Source organism: Lygodium microphyllum, chromosome 23 (assembly GCF_053477565.2).
Source record: "Lygodium microphyllum isolate KBCC chromosome 23, Lygodium_microphyllum_v1.1.10, whole genome shotgun sequence".
NCBI classification, from domain to species: domain Eukaryota; kingdom Viridiplantae; phylum Streptophyta; class Polypodiopsida; order Schizaeales; family Lygodiaceae; genus Lygodium; species Lygodium microphyllum.
The window spans coordinates 118,608,820-118,614,819 of record NC_141157.1 but is presented as its reverse complement, the minus strand read 5'-3'; positions in this window follow the sequence as shown (position 1 = coordinate 118,614,819).

Below are 6,000 nucleotides of genomic sequence, written 5' to 3'. Positions count from 1 at the left end.
TGCAATATGGTCATGGTAAAAAAAGCATGCCACTGCTGCATCTTTTTCCTCTTTTTTCTTTGGTTCCCATGAAGTGTGCAATGAACTCTGTTTAATACCACGACCTGTTGCCATTGATGGCCCATGAGAAGGCTGTGTAGCCACTAATCTTGGTGGTCTTCTGCATGAAGCACCATGCCCTGCAGGCCTTGGAGTCCATGTTGTTGGATCCACTGCTATATTTGGCATCCTCCTCGCATGTGAATTCCCCATAGAAGTGGCTATGCGGTCAAGTAACTCCTACCTTTTCTCAATTGATACATTGGTGCAAAAATGCACCTCTTTCCCCTCCTCATGTAGAAGATGGGCTCTCACTTTATCAGCCCCACTAGTGTGAGCATAAGGGCAAAGTTTGCATTTCCAAGGGCGAGCCCCTCCACCTCTCAATGGCACCCCTGCATCTACCTCATCCCACCATGACCAAGTAGTGCTTCGACTTCCTCCAGTTGTTGACGAAGTACCTGCTGAGGATGACGAAGATCCCATAGATGTCAATGTTGCCATCTATATAGAAGTGACAAATAATCAGTAAACTTCAATGAAATTACAGAAATTTGCAGCCAACATTTCAACATCCATGTGTCAAAGTTCAATGAAATTGCAGAAATTTCAACCAAAGTTGAAAGTTCAATGAAATTGCAGAAATTTGGGCCAAAATTTCAACATGAGTATCAAGAATCTAGATTCCTCAAACCTCACCTAATCGCGGGCGGGAGTCAAGCCAAGCAATCAAAAGAGGTGTGCCGCATGCGACGTAGGCGGGAGAGGCAGGTGGGAGAGTCAGGTGGGCAGAAGTAGGCATGGCCTTGACGAGGTAGGTGTGGCAGGCGGAGCTGCCTGTAGGTGAGTGAAGCGGGAGCAGGCGGAGCAGCGGGCGACAGGCGGGAGAAGGCAGGTGACAAGCGGAGTAGTAGGCGATAGGCAGGAGAAGGCGGGCGACAGATAGAAGATGCAGGCGAGTCGCGATTGCGTACAGGTGGACGGGCGACAAGCGGGAGAGTAGTGGGCGACAGGCGGGAGTAGCGGGAGACTGTTTTTTTTTTTAAATTTAAAAATTATCTTGCTAGAACGGCCGTTCCAAACACGGAACGACCAAGGAACGTGGGCGGGAATGGCCAGGGAACGGGCGGGAACGGGCCAAGGAACGGGAGGAAACGTTTCGCCAGTGTTTCCTGGGCTCGTACATCCCGAAACGCGTTAATCCGTTCCTATGTGCCGGAACGGGCGTTCCCTATCTCTATACATAAGGTACCTCAAGGGCACAACAGATATGTATCTTTGTTATGGCAGCCATGATACAAGAGTGGTGGGGTACACTGACTCTGATTATGCAGGACATGCAGATAGTAGGAAGTCCAGTTTTGACTATGTGTTCACTTATGCTGGAGGGGCTATCTCTTGGATGTCCAGGGCGCAGAAGTGTACGGCTCTTTCTACTACAGAGGCCGAGTATAGTGCAGCCACAGAGGCTTACAAGGAGGCTATCTGGTTAGGCCGTTTGATTGCAGACCTTGGTATGACAGATACTATGCCTATATTGCATTCAGATTCTATGAGTGCCATTCAGTTGGCCAAGAACCCAGTCTTGCATGCGAAGACAAAACATATTTAGGTGAGGTATCACTTCATTCGCGAGGTCGTTGAGGACAAGTCTGCTAATCTTGTCAAGATTCCGACTGAGCAGAATCCTATAGACTTGCTCACGAAAAGCCTCACTACTGAGCGCTTTGCCTTCCTCAGGAGATTGATGGGCATTGGATGAGATGACGTCTTTTTCCTCATCCTGTTATACATGTGTACATGTTATACCGTCTTTCTTTTTTCTCTCTCACTAGGGCAGATTCGCCTTTAAGTGGGAGGTTGTTGGGGGTAAAGGCACCTCTGCCTAGCCGCCCGTGTATTACTACACTGACAGTACCCGCCACTACACACTGCAAGTGCCGAGTGCCCATCACAGTCACTTATTCTTTATTCTTTTAGTGACAGTTTGAATAAAGGAAGGCCCCGCCACACATTGTGGTTGTTGGAGTTCCCACTTTTGAGTCTCTCTCTCTCTTGGCTCTTGCTCTCCATCCGCCATAGCTCTCACTGCCAAGCTTCTTCCTCCTGGGTTCCACTTCCCTTTCATGTAGTGTCTATGGTGGCAGTGGTCGGGGTCAACTATACTAAAAAAGTTTGTAACTGCTCTCTGGAGGGGTGGATGTGACTGAGATTGCCTCTAATCCTGTAACAATGCTCCTTTGTGCCGTTGGAGCTCCAATAAGAAAAGGCCCAGACATCTCTGGTCCTCATAGTGCATCACACATCTCAATAGTCCAAAGCCCTCCTTAAAGAGGCAATGGTAGTGACCTCAGATATCATAGTATACAGTGTCTACAAATATAGTGTTCCTCTGTCTCTACCTCCTATCCACAAAGCTGGCACATCCTCTCATTTGCTGCAACATGGCTCCATCAACCTCTCTCAATCATCGGTTGATGTGATGATGTGTTGATCTGTCCAATATCAACTCAAAGCCCGTGAGAAAGTTAAGCATCCATATATCTCGTCCTCACTATGAAACCCTCATGGGAAAGTTGCAATAAGTGACATTGGTATTGTGCTATCTTCGTGTCTAATGGAAAAGGGGGATTGGACCAAGGCTTCTCTGTCTCCACTTTAGTGATGTCTACTCTGATCACTCTATTCAATTCTCAACGACTGAGACTCTAAGTGGGACAATCAAGATTGTAATTGAACGGTGGCAATCTGTCTATATTCATGCCATGCAAGTTCAGCCACATGTTCATGTGTGCATACCAACAATGTCTATCTCCCCTTGCTGCAAGCTGTCTTAAAGACTCCAGAGCTAGTCTAGGGTATTGGTCCTTAGGGAGCTGCCATATCCTTTGGAGAAAGGTGATTGCCTACAATAGTACCTCCACTACCATGGGTGTTGCATCCAATTTTGCTCGGATGATCTCTTGTGGTACTGAGGCTTTCACCCTTATCATATGTGCTATCATCATGACCAGTAATCTCTCCATATGTTCCCAACCATCATAATATTATGCTTTAGGTCTGTTACAGTCCATGAGAGGTGCCCGTCCAGTATGATAAAGGCTTGGGCACCAAATGGCTGCTCCATGGAGTAGTGTGGGCATAACTAAAGTGTCAAAGAGCGACAATTTGGTATGGGGCTCCTGGAATTGTATGTGTGCACACTGTCGCTCTAGAGTGCCCAAAGCTACATATGCCCATGCAAGCCTAGTCTTTGAAGTCTCCTTCCATGAAACTGTGGCAAGGTATACATATTGTCTAACCATTTCCACAAACTAACCGTCATACATAAAGTGATGTTCTGAGCATGTCACCCAAGCTACTGAGGTGTTAAAGACCATAAATTTAGTCTTTCCAAGATTAAGCTTGAGCCCTTTCTCTTCACAAAACACATGCAATGCATCCAGATATTGTTATAGCCCCTTGGGTGAATTGGAGATGACCATAATATTGTCTGCATATAACAGAATTGGTATCAATACCCCAGCCAAGGTGGCTCCTATACCACCCCATCTTTGTATGTAATCTAAAATCTCGTCAATGTACAATCCAAACAGCAAAGGAGAGAGCGGACAGTCTTGCTTTACACCAACCATGCTAGACACTGAGTCTAGTATGTCTCCAAGCACCCATATTGTACCTACCATTGTCTCATACAATGTACAAATACACCATTGCGTATCCTCTAGGAACCCAATGATTCGCAACCTCTACATGAGTCTTGCACGTGATACTATATCAAATTTTTTTTGGGGCTTTTATGTTTTCTGGGAACATTGACATACGCACTGCAGTTACAGACACTGAGAAACTGTTTTGACAAACCCGACACAGGAAATATTGGGGATTTTGCTAGTACAGTGTTGTTGAACACTGATTGCACGTTGGACTGTATGCATAACAAACAGTTTTGACAGAGTGCACCTCTGCACACTAATTGCATAAAGTTATTTCCTGCAATTTCTGACAATTTTCAGATTTCTAGTGTAGTCCTGCTTCAACATTGCTCTTTCGCATCTTTATTTGGTAATTGAAAATCATGGCAAATCAGGGAGGAGATGTATTCACCTATGTATCCAAAGAGGACACATTAGATGGAAATAACTATTCACTTTGGTTCTTTATGATGAAGAATGTACTTGTGGCAAAAAAACTTTGGGATTATGTGAGTGGAGGAAGAAGCTCGACCTGGAGTTGTGGCTCCAACTACTCCTCCTCCAGGAGGACGTGTACCACGGGCACCTCTCAGCCTGCTCCACTTCAGCCACTTTCCCAAAGAACAACAGCTTAAAAAGCATGGGATACACGGGATGCACAGGCTTTGTCACTGATTGCTTTGGCAGTTCAATGGTCAATCATCCCTTGCATTCGTTTAGTAGCTTCCTCATGAGAAGCTTGGCTAATTTTGGTGCAAATGTTTGCAAGCAAGAATGAGACTCGCATCTCTTTTTTAAAGAAAGAGCTAGAGACATTGAAAATGGATGAAGGTGATTCTGTTGAGGATCACTTGAACAAAATTCAGGACTTGCAAGAGCAGCTCATGAATGTTGATGAGTACTATTCGGATGCACAGATGATATCTACCACTTTGAACTCATTACGTCCTTCGTACTTGGCTTTTCATACGGCCTTAAACCTCACCATGAGGATTGCCGCGCAGCCAATCATTTTTCTTCAGTTAGTCAGTTTGCTTCTAGAGGAGGAGCAAACACAGAGGAATAGTGGTGTGGATGCTATAGCCTCTGAGCAGGCTTTTATGGCTGGACAGAAGGGCAAAGGCAGCCAAGTGAAAAATGCTCCGTAGAGTTCTGGGACTTCTGGCACATCACAGGCAAACAAAAAACAAGGGGGCACGCAAGCCAAAAAGGGCAAATACCATTATTGCAAGAAGCCAAGCCACTACATCACTCAGTGCAGAAAGCGCATTGGCAAAGAGAAGAAAAAGAAGCCAGGAATGTCTGTTTCTAATGCTCCTTCCACTGCTACTGAGTCCGCGTCCTTTGTTGCAGACATGGACTATTGTTTTTACACATGCAGTTATGACACCTCTTGGAAAGATCGAGCATTCAGCTCTACTGAGAATCCAGACACTTGGTTTTTTGACAATGGTGCTTTTAGGCATATTACATCTCGCAAAGATTTATTTGCATCTGTTCATGCAACTCCAGTTGGCAAGTCTGTACAGTGTGCCAACAATGTATCATACCCTGTTAGAGGTATTGGGGAGATTGTGCTCAGCCATTGATGCCTCTATTCTTTGCCTACAAGATGCTTTATTTGTGCCAGGCATAAAGAAGAATTTGCTCTCTATCTATTCTTTGGCACGTTGTGGATTGCAGGTCACATTTGATGATGACCGATGCATGGTGAGAGACAAAGAACACATGACTTTGGTCTTGATAGGCACTTTATGTCATGGATTATACAAGTTGGATGCTCTTTCAGTTGATTAGTCAGTGTATTTAACATCCACTCTTACTCCTGGTATGATACAGGCACAGTTATAGCATGCTAGGATGGGGCATGTGAACTTTGGTAGCTTGATGCTCTTACAGCGTACATAGATGCTAGATGGATTACCTCTACTGGAGAGACCTCCTGAGCACTTGTGCCAAAGATGTATTTTGGGAAAAATGCATCGTTTTTCGTTTCCCCATGATGTTGCTTTTCGAGCAACAACCAGGTTGCAGTTAGTGCATTCAGATGTATGTGGGCCTATGCAGACAAAGTCATTGGGAGGATGTTACTATTTTGTGACTTTTATTGATGACTTTACTCAATTTTGCTAGGTCTACTCTTTTGTCAAAAAGTTAGAAGTGTATAATGCATTCTTGGCTTTTATTGCACTTGTTGAAAACCAGTCTGGTTGTAAAATTAAGACTCTCCGTTCGGACCGAGGGGGGGAATACATGTCCTCTATGC